This window comes from Peromyscus californicus, unplaced genomic scaffold (assembly GCF_007827085.1).
Source record: "Peromyscus californicus insignis strain IS unplaced genomic scaffold, ASM782708v3 Scaffold_13__1_contigs__length_99412109, whole genome shotgun sequence".
Taxonomy (NCBI): domain Eukaryota; kingdom Metazoa; phylum Chordata; class Mammalia; order Rodentia; family Cricetidae; genus Peromyscus; species Peromyscus californicus.
In genome coordinates this window covers 73,495,831-73,523,230 of record NW_026294424.1, presented here as the reverse complement: position 1 = coordinate 73,523,230, position 27,400 = coordinate 73,495,831, and positions in this window count along the sequence as shown.

Below are 27,400 nucleotides of genomic sequence, written 5' to 3'. Positions count from 1 at the left end.
CATCCATAAATGACATGAAGAAGATTTTGGAGAGATTTCCTTGTATGTTAACCTAGACTTTGAAAAATAATTCCTGATAAGATAGTTTCATTTAAAGAGATATAGATATATATTCTGACTCTATGTACACTTTTCTTACTCAAATCACAAGGCCTGTCCAAAATAATGGCAAGCACTTTTGGCCATACACATGCACACAATTTTTAGAGATAATTAAGACTGCCCCTTAGTCTATAAATCCAGCACAGTTGCCTCTGAAATTATTAAATTAATAAACATTATGTTCTTTTTCCATATTACGTTCTACAACTAACTAAAATTTACCAATCCATATTATACCCTTGGGAATTAAGTAACACACTGAAAAGTGGAGATCTCTGTGAGAAAAAATTATGTTGCTAAACTGTTGCTGAAGTATTCTCCAGTCCCGACTAGGCCTGCAGCCACTCTGACCCAAGTAAACACACAAAGACTTACACTACTTACAAATTGTATAGCCATGGTAGGCTTTTTGTTAATCTAGTTCTTATATCTTAAATTAACCCATTTTTATTAATCTATATATTGCCACGTGGCTTGTGACTTACTGGTACTTTTATATCTTTCTTCCTCTGTGTCTGGTTGGCGACTCCTGACTCAGCCTTCCTTTTCCCAGAATTCTCCTCTCTGCTTATCCCCCCATATACTATACTTCCTGCCTGGCTACTGACCAATCAGCATGTTATTTTTCAATCAATAAGAGCAACACATTCACAGCATACAGAAAGACATCCCCAGCACTAATTTATCTCTTCAGGGGAGCTTCTGGATACATTTTGTATGTATTTTTCTTTGATGAACTACTCTGACATGTTTGACTACTATTGCCTTTCAGCCTAGGAAGGTACAAATTAAAAGAAATCAGACATCAAGAAAACAAATAACCCAGTGAAAAAAATGGAGTATAGAAATAATCAGAGAATTCTAGGAAGACAAAACATGAATACCTGAGAAACACTTAAAGACATGTTCCTAAGGAAGCTGGGAATGAATCTACCTTGAGATCCAGCTATGCCAATCTTGGGTGTTGTCTTAGTTATAGTTTCTACTGCTGTGAAGAGACACCATGACCACAACAACTCTTATAAAGAAAGCATTTAATTGGGGTAGGTCCCTTACAATTCTGAGGTTTAGCTCATTATCATCCTGGTGGAACATGGTGTTATGTAGGCAAACATTGTGTTAGAGAAGTAGCTGAGAGTCCTACATCTTGTACAAGCAACAGAGAGTCAACTGAGAAACTGGGAGGCATGCTGAGTGAAGGAAATTTAAAAGCCCACCTCATACTGTCACACTTCCTCTAAAATGGCTATACCCACTCCAACAAAGCCATACCTCCTAATAGTATCATTCCTTTTAAGCTTATGGGTGTCAATTACATTCAAACTATGACAGGTATATACACAAAAAGACTCAATATGCTACTACAGAGATACTTGCTCATTCATGCTCATTGTTCCTGTATTCATAATTGCCAGAAAAAGGAAATAGCCTAAATGTACATCAACTAATGTCTGAATAATTACATAATAGTACATTTATATAATGGAATTGGATTTATATGTTTAAAATTAAATTATAAAATTTGTGATCAAAAGAATGCAGTTAAAAGAAATCATCCAAAAGACAAACCTTGCATGCTTTCTTTTATATGTGGATGTTAGCTTTTAAGCCTTCAATATGCATGCTACCATCTAAAAAAACCCAAAGAGGTTAGGAATCCATAATGTGACCAGGGAGGCAGAGAGAATTATTTCCCATGGAAATAAAATCAATTGTTATCTAGAGATAAGTGGGAAACTAGAATAGGAGAATGAAACAGGGCAGGAATGGAAGAGAGGAGGGAATATGGGAGAAACAACTAATACTCAATGCCATTTGAAAAACTGTGTGGAAACCTGACACTGAAGAAGCTTCCTAAAACACATACATAAATTAATGCAATCTAAATGGAATCATCAAATAATGGTGGAGACTAGGCCCCAATTATACATCTTATGCAACTAAGTGATACCTCCATTGCCTGGAATGAATTACATCTTGTTGAGTCACTGGCCAAAGGAGCATGATGGAAACCCCTAATCATCACAGGCTGTTGAAAAGGATGTTGATATCTCTCCATATCCTATTGTTAGGCTCTATTGCTAAATACAACGGTTACTAATGTCATAGAACCCAGACAAGTCAAGCTGGTGCCAACTAGATGCTTCACCCTTATTGGGTAGTGTTGATGGTACTAGAAGGTACTCTTCATACTACTATAGTAGAAAGATAGTCAGCAATATTACTTAGCTAGCTACAAACCCTGCAACCTATAATAGTGATCTGTCTGCAAGATATACTACCACATTAGTGGCCACTAGTTATGGGAGCAACAAACTTTTTTTTTTAATTGGACTTAAGGCCCACTTCATGAAATGATATTCATATTTGACACTGCTAAGGAGCCAAAGAGTCTGAGATGGGCCACTGGCCTAGTTGAAATGTACTACTGTCATTCAAATAAAGTAATAGAGCAATAAAATAATGAATAATGACATACTCTGTACCCATAGATCATTATCTTGCTCAGCCTATGTGAGAAAAGCTTCTTCTTGCCATAAATGGGAAAACACAGAGAACTGGGCAATGTACAGAAAGTTAGAGACTTTGGAACACTCAGGCTTAAATAGGCTGTTTTTTTCACTTCCCTCCCACCAAGGTTTAGGGATCCATGCAAAAGAAGAGGTGGAACGATTGTAAGAGCCAGAGGAGATAGGTAACACTGAGGAAACTGTCTTCTAGACACAACAAGATTAACACCATCATATAGCAGTTCTGTAAAAATGCTGTGGAGGAATGTGACAAATAATTTTTCCTTTTCTGAATGCTGTCTCTTCACTCTGATTTCTTTAGGTACAGACACTTCTTAATTTGATACAGTCTGAAATGTCAGTTCTTGCTATTATTTCCTGAAATCTGTTGGGGTTCAATTAAGAAAGTCACTGCTTTTGTCTATACCTTGACATTTTCCTTTAGTAGTATAAAAGTTTCCAGGACATATTAAATTCTTGATAAATTTTGAATTGATTTTGTACATGTGAGTGGTAGAGATCTAGTTTTAGTACTTTTAATGTTGGTATTCACATTTCCCAGTATTACTTATCAAAGAAACTATCATTTTATTAGTATATATTATATTTAGGAGTCAGAAATGTTTATTTAAATTTACAAAACTGTAGGGTTAAGTTTTGTAGGGGCCACTGCAATGTGAGAACATGGAAAATTTTTATGGTTATAAATGATCATCTTTGCAGGATGAAAAAGTTATATAGGTGTTAATTGAAGTGTTAGCTATATTTAATATCATGAAGTGTAAAGCTGAGAATACTTAAAATGTTAAATGTTATATTCTGTGCATTGAAGCACAATAAAATATTTAGGGAACAAACATATTTTAAGAACTGCTACATGAATACGTTTTACATAAGAGCATAATTTTATTATCCCTTCCTGATATCATTGTACACTTATACTCAAAAGAAACTGTCTTCTCCTATGTTATTGTGACTAATACAAGAGGTTTATATATAAATCCATAATCCCATTAGTATAACAGTTCACAATTATCATTTGGAAGGCTCAGGAAAGCTCTGTGAGTGTAAAATCTACAATACAGAGCTGACATAAATGTCAGATGTCTTTGCTCTAAAGAAAAACATGTAATTGCATTAATAAATAGTAATATCATATCCTTTGTGATATACACTGAGCTATAACATTAGATATGTTTTGAAATATATAGAACTTACATAGAATATATACTTTTGAATCATTGTCACATGAAATTTACCTTCATACAATTGTTAGATTCCGCAAATGTCTTCTTGGGGAGCCAGTTATCATTGTATGCTTCATTTTTCACATCTTCTGTACTAACACTGGTTATTTTTTAAAGTAAACTTTGTCAAATTTACTTAAAAATAAAAAGACTTTTGAAAATATGTAAAATGTTTGTTAGGGCATTTTTTTAGAGAAATGTGATATTGTGTCTATGATACCTTGGTGCAGATTTAATCAATACGTAGTAGTAAATTTAGCCTTAAAATCTTGCCATTCCCTGCAAGGTTTGGCTTTTATGTAATAATATTTTTTAAAATCTTATGTATTTGTTATTTTATATTATTTTTATAAAATATTTGACATATAAGTCAGTCAGGAATTATTTTTGTTTACACTTTAAGAAGCTGTGGTCCATGTTTATTTGGTTCCAGGCAACTGAGCAGCCCCTCAAGGTGATGGGAGTGAGTACAGTCAAAATGATCACTTTCTGTCAATCTAGGAAACAGTGAGTGAGTGGATGGGGGAACTGTGATACTATGCTCTAACAGATCATTCTAGTGACTAGTTTCCTCCCACCAGAACTACTTATGTCCTAAAATTTCTAAAGTCTTTCATGATAGAACCACCAGCTTTGTATCAAACATTCAACACATTGTCTGTGGGTGACATTACATATAAGACACTGTTCTGGAAAGGTTATAGTAAAAAAAAAAAAAAAAAAAAAGCAGAAGAAAACACAGTTTTAACTGACCTGCCCAGTGTTTCATAGAAACAAAATATCTCTGGCCTAGAGTGTTTGTAACATTTGTGCATAGCTGTCTGTGAGGGAAGATTTTTTTCAATAGTAATCTTATTTTACCTTCAAATATTGTTTCACTGTAAGAGAGATAGACAGACATGCAGTAAGAGCAAGAATCCATCACAGGGTGCTGACTAATGAGATCAGTATTATTTTCCATGAAAAAAACCTTTGGCCCAACTGGAGCCAACATATTCTTGTGCGTATCATGTTAAAACTATACATGCACATACATGAGTGTTTCTGTAGAGTTGTGCATGACAATGTGCAGTAATGATAAGTTCATGGGGAAAATTTAACTGGATTGGCAAGAGAGCAAACGAGTATCGGTAAATTAATCTCTTCTCACAAGTATGAGAGATGGTTAAAAAAACAACCACTGTGTCAGATGAAATGGTAAGTTATCTGACAACTTTGAACAGTGATTTTCAAATGTGTAAAGAACAACAGAATAAAGTGTCTTTAAATATAGAAACAGATAAAAAGACAAGAAAAGCAGATGTGGGTGTGTGTATGATGATTTGATTGATTGCCTGAGAAAAACAAAATGGTCATCTCTAATGTCCCACAAACACAATAAAATTATCTAAATACAAACAAACAAACAAAAATGAAACAAAGGAATAAACAGTTTAAATTTGGAAGAGGCTTGCTTTTAAATTTAGAGGCAGTATCCTGGCACGATATTTTTCAACACTCTGTATTATTTTGTATCTAAAATTTGACAGTTTTGGGAGTGGGTGAATCACTGTCTTTGTACCCACTGTTGAGCTCACTAAGGTACAGAAGTTAACTCCAAATTCAAGGTCAGACATGTGGTTCTGCTTTAAAATCAATGGGCCAGAAAATAATAAAACAAATGTTAATTTGGAAGAGATTTGTGGAATGAGGAAAGGGATGGACAGTTTGATAGGGTCTTAGAGTTCTCATTATACATTATGTACATGTCTGAAATTATGTAAGATCAAATTAAATTTAGACAATTAAACAACCTCTTTTGATCTGTTTATTATTAGTGAAGAAAAGAGAAAGAAGTTCATAAATTTCAGTACATTTATTCAGCATACAATATCAGATATTTAACATAGATTTTTTTTTCTGAAAATTCATATATGTTTAAAATTTCTACATTAATTATAATTCAGACATATTCCCAAATAAAAGAATAAAATAATGTAGTTATGGTAGACATGTGGATACAGGGAAGACCTAAAGCTTAATGGGTTTCATATTCAATCTGATTAGATAAATGGACCCTGAAAGGTCAACAAGTTATATTTAAATATTTTGTATTTGGATATATAAACCACCCTAACTTCCAAATTGGAGAAAACCAAGAACAATATAGGTGCACTGTGTGACTAAGTTAGCAACGTCCTGCAGATTTATGAGCATCTGCTTAGAGAACAAGTGTTTGCAGGATAAAAATGGATAGAATAATTAGAAATTTTCAAGTCAAGGGGCAATAGGAGAAAAGAAGGTGCACTGATTTTATATCTGCCTGAGTTTGATGAAACCCCAAGTAAAGTGTTCATAAAAAAGAATAGTAGAAAATGTAGTGAATCCACTAATGGGAAAAACCGCTCTACAAAAGTTTGTGGAGCTGAAAATGACTGGAGATCCATGCATATGAAGGTCAGAGATGAGCTGCTGGGAAAGTGGAGGCAGGGGTGTTGGCAGTGATGATGAGAAGCTCAAAGAGCCTGATGTGTACCTAAGACAGAAAACTTGCAGAGACTTCCTACAATAACAGAAGACTGTCTGGGGAAGTGGCTTACACGCAGTATTAAGTATTCAGTAAATTACTGCAGATTCTAGAAACTTGGTTGGCTGGTAAATTTCTTGTAAACAGTAGTTGTGTATGGCAGGAAATAAACAAGGGCTGATTCCTTGGCTGTTTGATGTGGCTGAAAAGAGTTCCTTTGCAACCATAATGCAAAGACAACTATGTGTCTCACCTAGCTACAATGTACTTCAGTCACATTCCCATTAGGGAATCTTCTGAGAAGTCATGATGTACAGCTGTTTATATTTAACTGATAGGAGATAAATCTTAAAAGGATTTCACAAGCATTTTTCTATGATGTTTAAACAACCTGTGACTTCTTGATGTAGTAGTGAATGAAATGAAACTTTAAGTCTTGGTATTGAGATTGAATGTTTTACTTGGCTTATTGTGTTGGAGACAATATGTTCCTCTCTCCATTTGCTGCTTTGCAAAGCCTGGTTTAGAAGCCAAACCTTTGGGAATGAGATTAGTAACCTCATCAGTTTAAGTAGGGACCACTTAAAATTTTTTATTGCATAAAGTAATATATTTTGATAACATATAAATCAACAAAACTTTTAAAATCTTTTCCTTTCATTTGTATTAATAATTTCATATTCTCTTATTAAAGGCAATCCCAAACATATTGAAGATTAATAATATCTCATTATTATGTTAGTTCTTTGGTATTTTTCACCTTCTCAAATAATGCACATTACTAAAGTTAGAGATAATAGCTTATTCTCAGTATTCATTTGGGAGTATGAGACTTTGATCTATATATCTATCAAATATCTACCTGTCTGTCTGTCTATCATCTACCTACCTATCTATTAATCTATCTACCATTTATGTATTTTATGTCTATTTAACTATATATATATATATATATACACATATATTGTTTATATATATCTTCATGTATGTGCATATATTTTATGTATGTCTATATACCTATGGATCAATAAATATACTATCATCTGAGTCTAAAAAAGCTTGAACAAACAAAAATTATATATTATATATTATATATATTTTATAATAGAAATTAACTTGAGTTTTATCTTTTTTCTGCAACCTAATTATTTCAAACTTAAATACTATAAACTTTATTTTTACTATGAGTGCATGGTATTCTTTAATACAAGCAATAATTCTGGAAAAGCCTTGGATGTAGAGGGAATCAGTATTGGGCTACTGACAATTCACAAAATTTCACAGGATGTCTGCAAATTATAGACAATTAAACTATTTTCCAATGAAGGAATGCATTATCAGGCTAGGATCATGCAGGTGGGCATTGTTGGGTTTCACACATAGGTCTCTTAAATTCCAAATTCATGCACTGATAACATGTAAAGCCTGCAGTGAGCAGGTGGCCTCTGAATTTTCAGAAAAAAGGGGGAAATGGAGCATATTAAATCTGAGTGCTTTGAGGTAGAGCTGGCAGAAGGAGAGTGGGAATGGATAGACATCTGGACCGTTTACAAGGTCTTGTTTCTTGTAGCATATAGTCTATAAAGAAAAGCAGAGTGCTAAGTAATAGTGGCACAAAAATGTGCATCCAACATCAAAATGAATTTTGCCAAAGAATTTCTTTAAAAAACTAAAGCTAACAAAATCAGTGAAAAAGCTTACAAAGCCACAGCAAGACACTAAAAAGAACTGAGGTTGTCCACTAACTACTCTGTCAACACCCATTTCAATGTCGTTTTTCAGCTACCATTTAAAATTAGCCTCTGTTTACTCACTTCTCTATTATAGGCATGACTTATTATTTGCTTGGTTCATTAAAACTCATACAAAGAACTGATGTGTCAGCTTCAAGTTCATGGTCTCCTGTTCATTAATTGCTACCTCTCTCTCTCTCTCTCTCTCTCACACACACACACACACACACACACACACACACACACACACAGAGAGAGAGAGAGAGAGAGATTGAGAGAGAGAGAGAGAGAGAGAGAGAGAGAGAGAGAGAGAGAGAGAGAGAGAGAGAGAGAGAGAGAGAAAGAGACAGACATGTAGCTTGAGTTTTCCTGCCTGGCCCACAGTCAGGACAAATCTCTATCTCCTGCCAGTCCCACAGCCGCTCAAGCCCAACCAAGTAAACACAGAAACTTATATTGGTTACAAACTGTATGGCCGTGGCAGGCTTCTTGCTAACTGTTCTTACAGCTTAAATTAATCCATTTCCATAAATCTATACCTTGCCACATGGCTCGTGGCTTACCGGCATCTTCACATGCGGCTTGTCATGGTGGCGGCTGGCAGTGTCTCTCTGACTCAGCCTTCCACTTCCCAGCTTTATTCTCCTCCTTGTCCCGCCTATACTTCCTGCCTGGCCACGGGCCAATCAGTGATTTATTTATTGACCAATCAGCAACACATTTGACATACAGACCATCCCACAGCACAGACAGACAGACAGACACAGACAAACAGAGACAGACAGACACAAATACAGATATGCACAAACACACAAAAACAACCTGTTCAGTCTGTATAATGTTACTTGTGTGCATATATTTTCAGCACTGACAGTTTGTTATTGAGTAACCAATTGGTGTGCCCTATCCTGGGAAAGACTTTTTAATCTTCTCTCAGTATTTCTTATATATGATCCTTGTTCAGCTCATACTTAGGCATGTGTACTGATAAAAGTTTATGAATGTATCTTGTGACATTCCTATGAGATACATTCTCACACCATAATCTCCCTGTTCCTCTGGCTCTTTGTTGTATGATAATCTTTTCATAGACTGAGAAGTATCTCTGCCAAGGCACTTTCTGATTTGTTTAATAAAGACCTGAATGGCTAATAGCTATACAGGAGAAAATAGGCAGACTTCTGGGCAGAGATAGGAACTCTGGGAAGAATATGAAGTATACAGGATTTGCCAGCAAGACATAGAGGAAATTGGATGTACTGTATAGAGGAAAGGTAACGAGCCATGTGGCAGAATGTAGATTAATATAAATGGGTTAATTTCAGTTTAAGAGTTAGTTGGGAACAAACCTATACTAAGGCCAAGCTTTCATAATTAAAAGAAGTCTCCATGTCATTATTCCAGAGATGGCAGTCTAAAAAAAGACCAACTACAGCTCTTAGAATCTTTCTGTCTTGTTCTCAGCAAAAATCCTGGGCCTTAGGTGTCAGAGTTGTACTGTAACTGTATTTGTTGGGAAGGGCTCCACAGCTCTGAACATTGATTGAATTTTGTTTTCTATAGTTGTCTCCCTTTATTGCAAAGAGAAGTTTCCTTGATGAAAGTGAGAACACTGCTTATCTGTGCATATAAGGACAAATAACTAGAATATAGTTAGAGATAATGCTCGTTTAGTAAAAATAAAGTTGTAGTTGTTACGTTCTCCTCCAAGATCCATGCTATCAGGAGTTTTAAAATGAAAAGCCTAGTAAGAGAAATTATATTCAACTTCAGATGAATAGAAACATCTGATAAAGCTAGAAACCATATTGTTCTTATTGCTTATCATGTAGCATTTAGTATGTAATGAATCATTAGAAATAAATACAGCATTTACAAGGATTTTGAGGTTTTAATCTCTGGCAATAAGTAAAATATTTTCCTCAGCTTACATTCTTGAGTCAAGTCCTATATTTACTTATACATATATATCTACATCTTGCCTATTTCCACCAAAATGATTTTGAGACATTCAGGTTTAAAACCATATTAAACAGGATCATTGAAATGCATGTCTGAAAATGCAATTTAAATGAAGGAGAAATAAAATTACTTGCAATAGGATAATATGATTACTGTAATTGAGTACAAATTTGAGAATTGGGCTTTCTGGGAGTTTGTGCATAATAAAATGTTATTACATAGTACACATCCCTTTCAGCAGATTAACTGTCTTATTTTCCTTACTCAGCAATGTGATAATCTAACAATGGAAATACTTAAGGCTGCAACATTTAGAGGACTTACAGAATCATAGCAAATTTATTTAGTTCATGTCTTGGCTTTGCAATTTACAAGTTTCATCATCATTTAAATAGAATAAATAAATAACTCATTTAATTAACTAAGTTTTCACTTATACAATTAGCATATTATAATATATGCAATATTATAAAGTGGATAAAATAGCTTATATTTGTATGTTTGTGATTAAAGAAAACGGAAAAATTATAGAAAAATAAGTGTGCCAAATATTTGCTTTTTTTCTAGTATAATAATAAGCCTGCAAATACTCATAATCTAGACATTAGGTAGTTATACTAATAATTAAGAGGTAAAGGAAAGTTTTATGTTAAGTAAATTAATTTTTGTCTTAGGTTTTCTATTGCTGTGAAGAGGATCCCCGAGCACTGCAGCTCTTATAAGGAAAATATTTAACTGAGGTGACTCACAGTTTCAGAGGTGCAGTCCATTTCATTACAGAAGGGAGCATGATATTCTGCAGGCAGACACGGTGCTGGCTACATCTTGATCAGAAGGCAACAAGAAGTAGAATGTAACACTGAGGGAAGCTTGAGTAAATGAGATTTCAAAGGCCACCCCAACAGTGATACCTTTCCTCCAACAATGCCACACCTACTTCCACAAGGCCACACCCCCTTGAAGTCAGTGTGCCACTGACTTCAGAACGATTTTCTTTTCAAACTACCACAGTTTTGCATTACTGTTTGACAATTTATCTTATACCTAACCAATCAGCCCAGGACACATTTATTGTTTTGTTGTTTCTTGCAGTTTCTTGGTAGCTAGAGTCCAGGCAAGGCTCAGCACACTGCTTTGCTTAGAGGCTCTTGAACAGACTTCTGAACAAGGTGCTGGCCTGGCTGAAGTCCCATCAGTAGACTCATCTAAGGAAATGATTTTCTTAAAATTTCTGTGTTCTGGATATGAACTTGGTTGCTAAGTGCATGACAAGCATACACAAAATCCTGTATTCCATACTTGACAACTCATACACTGGGTATGGTGTTACATGCATGCAATCTCAGTCCTGAGTGGGTAGGAACAAGAAGATCAAAATTCAAAGTTGCTTGGCTGTACAGTGAGTTCAAGAACAGCCTAGTCTACATAAAGCCCTCTTATAAATTAGATGTAGATAGATAGATAGGTGGATAGATGGATGGATGGATGAATGGACAGACAGACAGATAGACAGATGATAGTTAGATATATAGAAAACAGATGATAGGTAGGTAGGTAGGTAGGTAGATGGATGGATGGATGGATGAATGGATGGATGGATGAATAGATAGATAAATGAGTGGGTAGGTGGGTAGATGAATGGATAGATGGATGGATAGATGGATGGATGGAAAATAGATAGATAGATAGGATAGATAGATAGATAGGATAGATGATAGATACATGAATAAATAAAACAAACAAAACCATTTCAAATGCTTTGGCATGTTAATAAACTTGATGTCTATGTTAATGTCTGAACAAGGGATTCCTCAAACCACAACACACAGGTGCTTTATACTTATCATCTATGGCATAACATAATATGAAGAGTAACAATACATCATCAAACTAGTCGACCGGGTGAAAAGCAAATCACAGGATCACACTATGCTATGAGAAGATATCACCCATGGCTGGTGAGATGGCTCAGCTAATTAAGGTGCTTGCTACTAAGACTGACAGCCTGAGTCCAATTCCTAGGATCTACATGGTGCAATGAAAAGGCTGACTTCTGAAAATTATTATTTGACCTTCATGCATGTGTATACACACACACACACACACACACACACACACACACACACACACACACACACAAATAAATAAGTAAATAAATAAATAAATAAATAAATAAATAAACATAAAAAAATCTAGGGGTTGGGACTTAGTTCAGTGGCAGATCGTTTACTTAGCAAGCGCAAGGCCCTGGGTTCGGTCCTCAGCTGTGAAAAAAAAATTTAAAAATTTTAAAAAATTAAAAATTAAAGAATCTAGAGGTATAGATGAATTTGGGATTATTGAAGGTAACTCTGGGTTCTCTTTCTCATAGGTACACTAAGAAAGAAAATTTTTGACGGCAAAGTTAGTTCTAATAATTAAAATGACTATAGACTTTGAAATATTTATGAGCTAGATACTCCTTTTAAGGACAAATACCATTATCAAAGACAATATCCCTAGTACCTTCCTAATTAGCATTGAATCAGCATGGGCAAGGGACACTACAGTTCAGGCTTTATTGTTGTTGCTGAGCTTTGCAGTCACCAAATCCCTTGAGACTTGTTTTACTTTTCCGGTCTTTGACAGTCGGGCATGCATTCATAGTGACTAAAATTCTAAACAAGCTATGTGAATATACAATAGTAATGGAGTTTTGGATGTAAGTCATAATTTCTCTCTTAAAGTGGCTGTAGAAATATGGCAAATTCCAAGGAAAAGAACTATTAACCCATGATAATTTTTAGCCAAAACTTACTTTGACAATCTATATTTATACTGAATAAAAGATTTGTTAATTATGGACTAATAATGAGCAATAAATATGAACAATACAATTAATCATCATGTTAATGATACAATTTTCTTTGTGCCAATATAAAAACTTGTGAGTAAAAGTGTAAACTCTGTTTCCAGGTTATTATCCACAAACCTTTATTCCACAAGTGTCATTAAATGAATCACATAAACCTCCATTTTCATAATTGCAATTGTAAGGATTATGGTTCTTTTGGTGTTTATATTTGTTGCTAAGTAAAATGAATTAAAATATGTGGGCTGTGAGCTTATGGAAAGTTCAATAAATATTAATATTTGAATATAGTTGTAGAGGTACAGGAAAAACTAATATATTTTTACAGTATATCTGTATGTCATTTCTGTACACAGCCCCAAAAGACAATATATTTAAACTTTATTCACACACACACACACACACACACACACACACACACACACACACACACACTGTTTTGCATATGTAACATACATGTTTTATATGCACATATGATATGATATGATATATAATGATATGATTGTAATGAAAGAACACAAAGCAATGTATTTATCTGAAAGATTTTTAATTTTGTAAACTTTCATCTTTATAACTTAGTATTATACCTCACTAATTTTAAGAGCTATTTCTCCAGATTTTAGATAACAAGATAAGCAGTCTTATACTGAAAACTATTTGCAGTTCTCAGATTGTAAAATCAGTATGGGAGACTGATTTCAAATTGGTTTCAAATTCTGAGACTCAGCCTCTATTTTCCTATATAATGTAGTGTTAGCACTTTTGAAATAATATGGCTCATAAAATTACATAGAGTTTTTTTTTCTGTTGTATTTTGGGGAAAATGATATGCAAAATGTTAAGCATTCTGAGGTAACTTAAAACTCTTGTCTTCTCATTTATTAACAGGCGTACACATTTTATACTTTATGGATAGCATTACTGAGCCAGTAGGTACTGTGTTTTAAGTGTATGCTGCTACACATAGGAGTAGTCAAAATTGATTTTGTACTTTCTGTGATATTGATTAGAAAAGAAACCTTATAAATTTCCTGGGAGTGTTTTGTATGCCAAAAACACTAATGAAAAAAAATGAACCTCAGTTTTCTTATATATATATATATATATATATATATATATATATATATATATTTGATTTTTATAATTTATGCAGATGACTAAACTTAATCCTACTTTTAAATGGCCAGCATGAGTTTTATAGATATAATTGGAGATATGTAATATTATTTATATATTAGTAATTAATTAAGTCTGTTTTAGAAATATGATTTTATGTCAGACATTAATCATACAGCATTTTAATCAATGTTAGATTAAGATGATTAACAAATACTTGTTGTTGTTTTACTTTATAATTCAGGAATTCAACCTAATAATTCATAGAACATAATCAACCTCATTTATTAGAGGACTCTTTTTTATGTTTTGCATTATCAAAATCCCATGTTTCCTTCCTTTTCAAAAATTTTGTTGTGATATTATTCCTCTTTTTGTCCAAAATGACTTTCTTTTGCCTTACATTTCAGAGAATGGAATTGGCTTGCTTCTGATGGACATTGACTCCTAGACCTTAGCGCATATTTATCAGAGAATGAATGAATGAATGTGGTTGTGTAATTTCTCCCAAACAAAATTTGGAGGAACCATTGCATTTTCTGCATTTAGACATGGTTAGTTCAGAAGAAGGATACAGGCATGCTCCAACACCTTATAAAAGTTGATGTTCTTGTTTTATTTCTATTATTGTGACAAAAACATCCTTACCAAAAGGGAAAAGTAGAGGAAATGGTTCATTTAGTTTACAACTCTGGGATATAGTCCATCCTTAAGAAGAAGTAAAAGCAGGGACTGAAGAAGAGAGTTACATCACATCCAGGAAAGAACATAGAAATGAATGTATGCATGCTGCTCTTGTTGCTCACTGTGTGCTAGATGAATTGAATATGATTAGACATCTTCCTTTGCTTACATATTCCAGGACCTCCTGCTCAGGCAATTGTAAAGCCCACACTGGTTTTTGTTTTCCAAATGAATCAACAATCAAAAATAATTGCCCACAGACAAAATAATTGCTCACAGGCCAACTTGATCTAGGCAGTTCATAATTTGAGGCTCTTTTCCAAAGTGGTTCCAGACAGTGGCAAGGTAAGCATCACAATTGACTTGTAAATAAACTAGAGTTGGACACCACATGAAGAATAAAATATTTAGCTGACAATATCATTGATGATTATAAAAATGTTCACTCAAAAGAATTATTTTAGTGTAAAATTAAAAATCTACTATAAATTGTTATCTCATAACATTCTTATAAGTCATTTGCTGACTCTATATTGTCACATTTTCCAGTGCTTATCAATGTGAAGAACTCAAACATCTTTAAAAAAGAGAATTACTTCCATGATGTATGAGTATCCTGAATTATCATCTGAATTCTCATGAGGCCAAACTCACACTGGTGTTTTATTGAAGAAGTGTGAATTTTATAGCCCTCCCAATAGTAGATAAGCTGTTAAAGTATATGAATATAGTCACATGACCATAAAGAATTATCAAAAGTTATGATGTGACAATGTTTAATATTGCATTCGAAATATCCAGTTTTTAAATATTCAAACTGATTCTTCTTGAGATCCAATGACTCTGCATAGATTGATCTCCACATAGTAAGGAATTTCTAACTATTTTGTGCTCGAAAAAAAGAGTTAATAATAAATGCAAGTTTTGAAGTTTGGGTCCATTTTTACTGTCCAATCATTTCTTTGTTCTAGGGTTTTCTTTTTTAAATCATGGAATAAAATCCATTCAACTCTGCAACTTTTAGCTGGAAAGTGAATGAGATGATTCCCTATTCTTTTATGGGTTTATCCAATTTTATTTTTCTTATGAATTTCTAGTGAGTTAAAAAATGCAAAAGTGAGAGTGAAATAAGAGGTAATATGACAAGTAAAATGGAAAGCATATTGTATTCACTAAGCTCTGAGTTTACAATTACTTAGTGAAAGTTAAGGCATTTGGGAAGGTGCTGGTTCTTGATATAGGGTAACTGATGTCACACTTAAGAACACGTGAGAGTTCAGTGTGGTGACACACACCTTCAAAGCCTAGCACTTGGGAGGTAGATCTCTGAGTTGTAGGTTAGTCTGCCCTATATTAGGAGTTCTAGGCCACTTGGACATACATAGAGACATCCTATTTAAAATTATCATCACCACTATCACCACCACCACCACCACTACCACCACACAACCACCGCCACCATCATCATACTTTTATCAAACATAACGCTTAGTTGAGTGAACAGATATTTATTTTACAATTCTTTGTTACTTGCTTACATGTAAATACTATGAGAATAACATGCCTGAGGTTTGTGTACTAATTGTCAGATAGCCATTTAAATGTTTCGTGTGTGTTGCCTTAGCACTAACAAAACTCTGTCATAAGTGATATTGCTCCCTCTTCATAGCTTAGAAAGCAACATGGTAAGGAATATAAAGGATTGTTCAGGGCCACAACACAAAGTGGGAAGTTAAAATGAACTATAGCACAATTCTAGGATATCTCCACTTCTTGGCCAAATTGTCTGTGATTTCACACTTCTTACATTGTACACACTCACCACTCCAGCAGCATGTGGACTGATGCCAAGTTCTGTTACTTGTGCATATTGTTCCTGGGACTCTGGCCGCATGTCTCTGGCTGGCACGTGCTTTGGTGATAACAAGGAAAATAGATCTGGGAACAAGCTCAAGGAGGTCTTGGGGGATGTGCGCCATGGAGCATATTCCCTGAAAAAATGCTCTTCTGGAAGATTTAATGGCTGTAACCTTACATTTTTCTTCTCTCTCTTTTTTTTTTTTTTTTTTTTCAGCCTGGACTGCAACTTTCTTTATTTTTTTTCATTTTACATATCAACCCACAGATCACCTTTCTTCCCTCCTTCCACCTCCCCAGCCTTCCCCCTCCAAACCACCCCCCCATTTCCTCCTCCAACAAGGTAAGGCCTCCCATGTGGAGTCAACAGAGCCTGGTAAATTCAGTTGAGGAGGGGCTTGGACCTGCCTCAACCTTACACATTTCTCTACCTCTTTCTTGTTGCTTTTCAAGTTTGCCGTTCTGTTTACTTTGTTATTAATTTTCACATTATGACTGAAAATAGCAATAATGACCTGTCACGGCCTGATTATTTTCCTGTTTGGAAATCTTCTCTGTCAAGTAAGGTAGTTTAGTCACCTTAATTTCAGCCTTCCAAAAAGTCTGAAACAATGTACTCTGCATTCTGCAACAGTGTAACAAGTATAGATTTCACACAATTGTTAGCAGTAAACAAATTATCCTGTGAAATTTGTTTAACATTGCTATCCCTGTCTACATATACATATTCATATACATATACATATATGTATATGTATATGTATAAATATATATATATATATATTTGCATTACAGGAAACCATGTATATATACTGGAAGTAACCAACTTAAAAGATGAAAATATTTATTTAATTCCTTTTAATAGAAATTAAAACTATTGTTAACTGGATTAACAATAATGTTTATTATGTGGGTCACATATAATCAATTATATTATATCAAATATTTTATAATATTATATTCTCTAAAAATATAGACTTTAATATCTTTTTATTGGCTTCACTATAAAATAATAAGTAGATAAGATGATAAATTCAATAATGTGATTTGATGTGATGATTATTCCCATTTTATATATATATATATATATTTAAATATATGCAAGTTTATATAATATCTTGGTAGTGTAAAAATAATTAAATGAAATAAAAACATGTTATTATATTTTTGATATTTATCCAAATGGATATAGTTTTGGAAAATATGAGATGTGAAAGGCAATGCAAGAAAAATTTTCTATGCAAATTTAAAATTGTTACATAATTTAGAAATGTAATAAAATATTTATTTCATCCCCACACTAAAATTATTGTTCTCAAATATTCACCATTATTTGTAATCTTCTCTGTAAGAGAATTGTTTTGTTATACAGTATATAAATATGTTAAAAGTTATGAAAACTGCTTACAATGAAAGAGACATCTTGAGAGAGAAAGCCATTATGGGGTAAGGGAAAAACTTGATGCTAGGGAAATTTCCAAGAATCCACACAGATGACCCCAGCTAAGACTACTAGCAATAATGGAGAGGGTGCCTGAACCGGCCTTCCCCTGTAATCAGACATGTGAATACCCTAACTGACATCATGGAGCCTTCATCCAGTAACTGATGGAAGCAGATACAGAGATCCATAGCCAAGCACCAGACCTAGCTTTGGGAGTTCAGTCGAAGAGAGGGAGGAGGGATTATATGAGATAAGTTGGGGATCAAGATCATGAAATGAACCAAGCTCACGGGAACTCACAAACACTAGACTGTGGCATGAATCTTAAAGCGTTTTACTAATAAAAACAAATCTGGAGCCAGGTATTGGGGTGGCCGCTGGAAGATCAGAGAAGCAGAACAAGTCACAGCTACCTCACCTTGCCAATTCCTCAGCTGATCCTGTTTCCTCAGACTGGAAGCCTCTGTGTCCTTATCCAGAATGAATCTCAGCTGAACTGCTGCTCAAAAGCCTAAAAACTTAACCAGCCAAAAGCTTCTAGTTTCTGGTCTTCATGCCTTACATATCTTTGTGCTTTCTGCCATCACTCCCTGGGATTAAAAGCTCACTTCCTGGGATTAAAGGTGTGAGTTACCATGCCTGGCTGTATCCTTTAACACACAGAGATCCAGGTAGATCTCTGCCTCTGGAATGCTAATATTAAAGGCGTGTGTGCCACCATTTTCTGGCCTCTGTATCTAGTGGCTGTTCTGTTCTCTGACCCCAGATAAGTTTATTAGGATGCACAATATTTTGGGGAACACAATATCACCACACTAGACTGACAGCTGTGGAGCCTACATGAGACTGAACTAGGCCCTCTGCATGTGGGAGACAGTTGTGTAGCTTGGTCTGTTTGAGGGGCCCCTGGCAGTGGGATCAGGATCTATCCCTGGTGCATGAGCTGCGTTTTGGAGCCCATTCCCTATGGTGGAATGCCTTGTTCACCCTTGATGCAGGAAGGAGAGGCTTGGTCCTGCCTCAGCTGAATGTACAAAGCTTTGATGACTTCCCTCCCATGGGAGGACTTATCCTTTTGGAGGAATGGATGGAGGGTGGATCGGGGAGAGGTAGCAGAGGGAGGAGCAGGAGGAGGAAGGGGAGGGGTAACTGTGGTTGGTATGTGAAACAAAAAAAAATTTAAGTAAATAAATTTAAAAAGAAAACTTATTGTCTTCATGAGAAAAATATTTTCATGCTATAATATCTTTACAAGAGCAATATTATGTATTCAATACTATATTTCATACTTTATATGCATTCATAGGTAATTATGTATACTGAGTGGAAGCTGAAAGGTTATAGACTTGTCCTGTTTCCAACTCACTCTGTGCTCCCTGCATGCGAATGGAGATGTGATCAGACTCCTTCTTTGTCACTATGATTCCCCAGCATTGTGGACTCTCTTTCTAAAACTGTAAACCAAAATAATTTCTTTTATTACTTGGTTGGTCATGGTATTTGTCGCACACACAAAAAGTATCTAACAATATTACTGATGAAATAATAGCTGATTGGACCTGACAAGTCTGTTGATAATGAGTTATAATAAAATGTTCCCTACCTACACCAGATAAGCAGAAATAGTAACAGATTTGAGTATCCAAAAACTTAATTAATAATATTAATAATGTTATAAAGTAGTATTTCGCTGGGCGGTGGTGGTGCACGCCTTTAATCCCAGCACTCGGGAGGCAGATGCAGGGGATCTCTGTGAGTTCGAGGCCAGTCTGGTCTACAGAGTGAGATCCAGGAAAGGCGCAAAGCTACACAGAGAAACCCTGTCTCGACTAACCAAAAAAAAAAAAAAAAAAAAAAAAAGTAGTATTTCAAGTTATTAAGAAGTCCAAGTTTTTGACAAACTTTCTAACAAAGCAGAATAGAATTGAAGGTACATACTACAAAATTGATGTAGGATAATTAGAAACATTTTATTTGTAGAGATATACATCATAATGACACTGCCACTATGTCTGCATTTCAGTAAAATACAAAAGAGTGTGATCAACATTGTATAAAAAAGAAAAGCAATACACTGGAAAACATGGGAAAGGAAAAGGGAAATTTTTTTTTTTTTTTTTTTTTTTTTGGTTTTCCCACCACCGCCCAGCGGGAAAATTCTATTACATATTGATTGATTGACCACTACTTTAGGTACTATAATAGAATATAAATATAAATAATTTGAAATAAAATTAACAAATTTAGATAAATGTTACAAGTTATTATTAAACTTACATAAACAAACAATGTTTGTCCACATTAGCAATTATGAGGAAGAAAATAATTTTACTCACCTTTACAGAAAGCAGGAGTATGCAATAATGACTTTAAATAGGAACATACACATAGTTATTAATTTTAAAATTTGAAACCATGGGATTGCAGAGATAGTTCAGCAATTAGAGCACTTGCAAACCTTGCAGAAGAAATGTATGTGGTTCCCAGACACATATGGTGACTTATAACCATTTTAACTTCAGTTCCATGGAATCTGGTACCTTATTCTTACCCCCAACAGGCACCAGAACAAAGAAAGCAGTGAACATGCTCACAGTCAAGTAAATAATACATAGACTTAAATGAAAACAAATAAACATATAAACGTACAACTGAAAGTAGAGTTGTGAAGACAGCTCATTAAATGCAACTGCTAGGCAAGTATGAGGACTCATACAAAAGACAGAGGTGGACATTGAGGTCAACCTGTAAGTCCAATAGTGGGTAGACAGACACAGAGGATACCCAGAACAAGCTGGCTAACAATAACAGCCATAGCAGAGATTTCTGGGTTAAAATGATAGACAATGCCTCAATGAATAAGATGGAGTGTGCTAGAGGAAGACTAGACGTTAATCTCAGGCCTCTACATTCACTCAGACATACAAAGCATTGTAGCTAAAGTTTTCCTGCCTGGCCCACAGTCAGGACAAATCTCTCACCTGCCAGTCCCACAGCCGTCAGACCCAACCAAGTAAACACAGAGACTTATATTGGTTACAAACTGTATGGCTGTGGCAGGCTTCTTGCTAACTGTTCTTACAGCTTAAATTAATCCATTTCCATTAATCTATACCTTGCCACATGGCTCGTGGCTTACTGGCATCTTTACATGCTGTTTCTCATCATGGCGGCTGGCAGTGTCTCTCTGACTCAGCCTTCCACTTCCCAGCTTTATTTTTTTCCTTGTCCCGCTTATACTTCCTGCCTAGTCACTGGCCAATCAGTGATTTATTTATTGACCAATCAGAGCAACACATTTGACATACAGACCATCCCACAGAAAAACATGTATACCTGCACATGTGATAATCCTCATGTGAACAATGCACATGTGTGCATACCACATACATATACATGAGTGAATAAAACCAAATTTCAAGTCGTATGAATGCTTATAAATTATTTTTAAAAGTTGACTATTGTGACATGTTTTTATTTCTTCTGATTTATCTTTCCAAATATAGCATTTTTCACAAATAAACTCTTGGTATAAAAAAAAATCACAGTAAGAGTTGGCTTAAGCTTTAGGCATTCTTCTAGATTTTATTCTAGATGTTGCATATGATTTTAAGAGTTAAGAAATAGGAGATCACAGAGGTGTAATGCCTTGACAGACTGTGTCTCCCTGAAGTTTTATGAACACGCAGCCAGTTTTCTTCTTGTAGACAAATGTGTAAAAGGCAATGTCAAGGGTTCTCTGCAAATATGAACGCTTAGTTTGTTATATTGATGGAGCTGTACAGTGAGAAACAGCAGATTGCTTGGCAAAGCTGGAAGTCTACACAGAAAAGGATAAATTGGCACTTCTACTGGGGGTCATTTGTAAAAGTGAATATAGAAAAGCCGACTCAATATGACACATTTTTATAAACTCGATTGGAAATATAATATTTCCCTTGAAAACAGAACGTGCATGATGAGGAGTATCACTCTTAGTTTTATTTAAGGATTTTTATGAAATAAAAGTATCTGATATAAAAGCTATTTGATACTTAAAGGTTTTTTTCATAAATTTCCTCTACATTGATGTCACATTTTAAGACATTATCATTTCCTCCTTAAATGATAAAGGAATATTCCCAATGTCATTTTCAATCCTCCACATTCATGTAGACATACTTGAACATGTGTACCTGTACACATATGTATAATCCACAAATGAACATGCACATTCAAAAGTCTAGAAAAGTCTCACAGACTCAGACACGGGAGAAACTGGTTATACTGGGCCTCCTGTCAGTAAAGCACAGAGCACCAACTTGCAAAAGGAATAAGAAGGATGAACAGGTCTTTAAATTTGTGTCTTGATCTTTGGCTAAATTTAATTTGACTAAGCTATTATAATTTTGTAAGTGTTGATCTAACTTGTTAAAAATATTAGTGATGCAAAGGATTCCATACAATGGAAACTTGAATCATTAATGCAATTGTTTTCTCTCATTGAAGAAAAGATGATTATATGTATATATAGATATTTTCCCTAGAAAATAATAAGTAGTTTAATTTTTGTAAGCAAGGGAAGCTGTTTCTTTTATTTTTTTTTTATTAAAGGAATTGTGTTATTTTTGACTTTGATCTACAGGAAAATGGTCTTATGCATTGAGGTACATAATAAATGACTGTGAACACTGTTATTACCTCATAAGTTAAAATGTATTTGTGATGTTTATTTTATATTCATATCAATAGACTTTTTATTTTTTGAAAAATATACCTTATTATTTACTATCTTAAAGTTGCATCATGAGTGATTTCTTACTCAAAACTGTAAGTAATTTTGTTTTCTCTCAGAATAAACTTTAACTTTTTTTAAAACCTATAAATCCTTTCACAAACCTGCAAAGTTCTCTTCATCTCTCAGAAACCTCCTCAGTGTATTCTCTAGCTCCCAATATTTTGGACAGCTTCTTTCTGGCATGATGCTTTCTTCTAGCTCCTAATTGGCCTAGGAATATAATTTCTTGGTTTCTTCTTTCACCCTTCCCTGCTAATACCTACTGGATTGTATAATTTTGTTGCAAGAGTTCTTTTTTCCTAGACTAGTTCTTAATTGAATCTTCCTTCTTGCAATTCCATTCCCATATATTTCAGCAGCAACCTGCAGTGAAATAGCAGCTAGCAGATACTCTGCCCAACTCCCCATAGACACTCCCTTGGAAGATTGCACATGTATGCGGTTGGATGCCTTTTAAAAAACACCGTAAGTGCTTATAACCAGGGTGCTATCAGGAGGTGGTTAAACTTTTGTGAATTAAAGCCACCTAGGAGGTTCTGGTTTCTTGGAAAACACTCATCTGAGAGGAATTGTGATATTCTTGTCTTGTCCTTTCTTTGTATGTTTCATTACTGAGGAAGTGAGTGTTTGCTCAGTCAAAAGCTCCTGACGTGATTGGCCTCGTTGGAGGCTCCCAAAGTGCAGGCCACTAAAACGTGAACTAGAATCTCCAGAACCATGAGGAAACAAAATATGATAAAAACAAAACCTACAATAAAACTCTGTAAGTTAATTATCTCAGATATTTTGTTCAAGTAATGACTGATGCAATGAGCCTTTCATTTTATAATCACATTTTATGTTAGAAACTTGGGAGAGGTCCCAAAAATATTAGCTTAAAGAGGTCCCAAGTATATTAGCTTAAAAATGTAAACATATAATATCATTACTTGAAATGGTATTTTTTATTACATTTTATTTTATATATTTCTTTCTATCTTCTATGATACCTTGTTTAGTATTCCAAATAACTATCTTGGAATTTAGTGCTATAAAATGAGTTTTAATATTTTTTTACAGTCTGGCTGGTTGCTCTGGTTCATTGTTATTGGTGCCTCTCCTCCAACTGTTGCTTTGAACTGAGATTTGAGTTTGAGTGCAGCCTGCTTCCTACTTTCCCTTCATGAGTCCTTCTACTTTATTATTCTTCTACATGGACTCTTCACATGATAACTGTTTTCAGTTTTGGTTTTCTCACAGCATGGTGCTCTTGGCATACTTGAACTCATGAATGAAACTGTAGTGTTTTCACTACATTTATGGGACACTCTTAGGAGTCTGCCAAATAACACTGCTACATTCTTCCATTAGGCAAAAGGAGCCCAAAGCTAACCTGTATTCAGGTGTTACATTTTTATATAAATGTTATATAATCAATCTCTGAGTGATTTGCTTTTTGCATAGAGTCTCTTTGTCCTTCTCCTTTCCTGTTGTTTTAGATGGTTCTTCTAAAACAAAACATCTGACAGCCTGAATCTTCAGCTCCCTGGCTGCATTTTATTTGCATAATGAGAGTTGTCTCTACAAGGCTCGCACAGAAGTCACCTGTAGTATTCTAAAATCTTATTTTGTTACTTATACAATTCAATTCTTTATTAACCTATGGTTCACTGTGTCCTTTATATTAATGTCCATACTTATATCAGAAAAGATACTTTTGCACTATTCACTTGTTTACTGCCCTCTGCATGAAATGTAAGCACCACCAGAAAATGACATTTTTTAAAATAATAAATGTATCTTTAGACTATAATTGGTATGCTATTGTAGCAATTTTTTCCTAATAAATTCTTATTTAATGAACTGAGAAGAAAAGGTCACAATAATTCATGTCAAATATGGTGAAGCTTATAAAACTGAGGGCACAAACCTGAATGTCTGTGACTAGATAATATCTAGATGACCCAGCAGGATCTTATCCTGATGTTTTTATATCTGGGCAGTAGAATCACCAGTACTGTAAGAAACTTTTCACACTTTTATTTCAAAGAAAAAAAATGAATATGAGTATTTCTAGCATGCTATATGCCAAAAATTTAAATTATAATTAAAATGTAATCATCTTCATTGTAATATGTTTCCTATGATAAAATTAGAATTTTGTCTGAAGTTCCTCTTACACTGAAACAACTTTGTGTGGCAGACCGATACTACAAATTTTCATGACTTATTTTCATTCAAACCAATTTTTTCTACAGCATGCACTATGGTTTCATGTAATTGAAGCTAATTAGATTTGATCAGTATATTAGTTTTCTTTTGGAGATGCAGTGAAATAATCATGTAAATGGAGGAGAAAATTAATACTCGCATAACACTTTCTCTCCTGCTATTTAGTAAAAGTGGATTCCGTAAGTGTAAAATGTGGGCTGTTCTGCTGACAGAGGAACGGAAAGAAAGCCCCCATGCTATTAAACTGAAAGTTAAAAGTAGATCTAAAGAAATTTCTCTATTGTAAGAGAAATGTGAGCTTTGCAGAAAGTAAATTGGCTAGGAGAAATTCAATGAGGTGCCATCTAAAATGAGAAGATAAAGTAAAGAGAGTGCTTTGTAGAACCTGTGAGGGAGCAATTTAGATATTCGCGGTGATAGCTCTGATGCCATGTGCCTAGAAGTCATCTAAATCTGAAATGACTGGAGGAAGGATATTGAACAGGAATGCTTTGTCTTGTATCATTTTTGTGTTTATCTTTGCTTGTTGATCTGACATCACTGCCAGCTATTCATTCATTATTTATTGTATCATTCCATTAAAAAGAATTGGGAAAAACAAGGACTTGAAATTCCAGAGTAGCTTTCGTGAAAGAGAGATCCCCTTTCTCCAGTTGTTCATGACTATTGTTTAATATTTCATTCTGCTTCAAATGTATCTGAGAACACTTCCAAGACATTTTTCAAGCTTTTCTATTCATGTATGTTTTCACAGTAAGTGACTCTTGAATATAGAAAAAATTTAAACTTCTATCCTAAATAAATCTTTAGTACATAATAAATCAAAACATGTCATTGAGGCTGGGCAGGTAGCTTAGTAGAGTGTTTTCCACACAAGCATGAAGACATATTTGTTCTTACCCTCAGCAACTTTTTAAAAGCTGTTTTGATGCTGCACCATATATCCTCACCTTGGAGGGGGCAGAAAGAGGAAGGTGCTTGAAACATACTGCCGTACTTACTGAAAATATAAATCAAGGGCAAGATCACTCTGAAACAAATGTGGGAAGGAAAAGTCCAGCATCCATTTCTGCCCCCATACTCGTATGCCCACATGTGAAGGCCCACTCACATGCACATGTGACATACACCCATATGAAAACAAATGTACAACATGTACACACATATAGTCACAGATGTCAATACGTATAAGTATAAATTTTAAATTTTATACTTAGCCACTTTCAAACTTTATTCTTAGAAACTTGGTCAATAATCTCTTGATTGGATTTGAGGCCTGACCCACAGAATTCATCCATGGTATTGTAAACAAGCTCAAAACTCGTTGCTAAGGAGGTCATAGTCCCCAGACCTGTGGTTCCATGTTTCTTTGGTCCTGCCCAGGCCCACGGTCCTGCGTACTTTTATGAAATAATCACTCTGAGGCTTAATATTAATTTCAAATTCTATGGCCTATGGCTCAGGCTTCTTGCTAGCTAGCTCTTATAATTTAACTCAGCCCATAACTATTAATCTGTGTATCGCCACATGTTCTGTGGCTTTACCTGCGTCCTATTACGTGTTTCTCCTTGGATGCTGGTTTGGCATTCCCCCCTCCCCCACCGCCACTCTTCTTTCTCCTCTCTCTCTCTCTCTCAGATTTTCCCACATGGCTTCATCCTGCCCTGCCATAGGCCAATGCAGATTTACTGACTAGCCACTGGGAGCAACCCATACTCACAGCATACAGAAAGATATCCCACAGCATCATTCGATCCATCAATCAAGATAAAAACACATAGAACATAAAATACAAAACCCCAGAAAGAATTAAAGAGAGCTCATTTCTAGATCAGGTATTGTTGGTAGCTCATGGTTGCATAGGAAGGGGCACTTTATTTTGGGAAGGTTGCCCATGCCCTACTGGATGACACCACACTCATTCTCATATAGACAATATTGACTGTACTAAGTGATTTAATTTAGAAAAGAAATGAGAGGACACAAATTTGAGGTTGGTAGATATATGGGTGAAGATCCTGTGGGGTAATGGAGATCTGTAGTAGGTGTGGATATGATAAAGATACATTGTATGGATGGATGGATTATTTAATGGATGAGTAAAGAATTACTGAAGATATTTTCATTCCAATTACACATTACCAAAAATAATTGCTAATATATTTGTATGAATTATAAAATTGAACCCCTAAGAATCCTAAGTAGACATGATACTATCAAGCTCATTTCAAATATGTGAAAATGTCTCAAAGACCATTTGAATTATTTCCAAATTTGAACTACCATTGAATAGGTTTTGTATTTGAATCCAGATATTTTTCAGAGCTCAAAGCAAGTATAACTATTAGAAGTATTTTAAGTATTAAAACAAAAGCTTCTGAGATGGCAAGGACTGTTGAC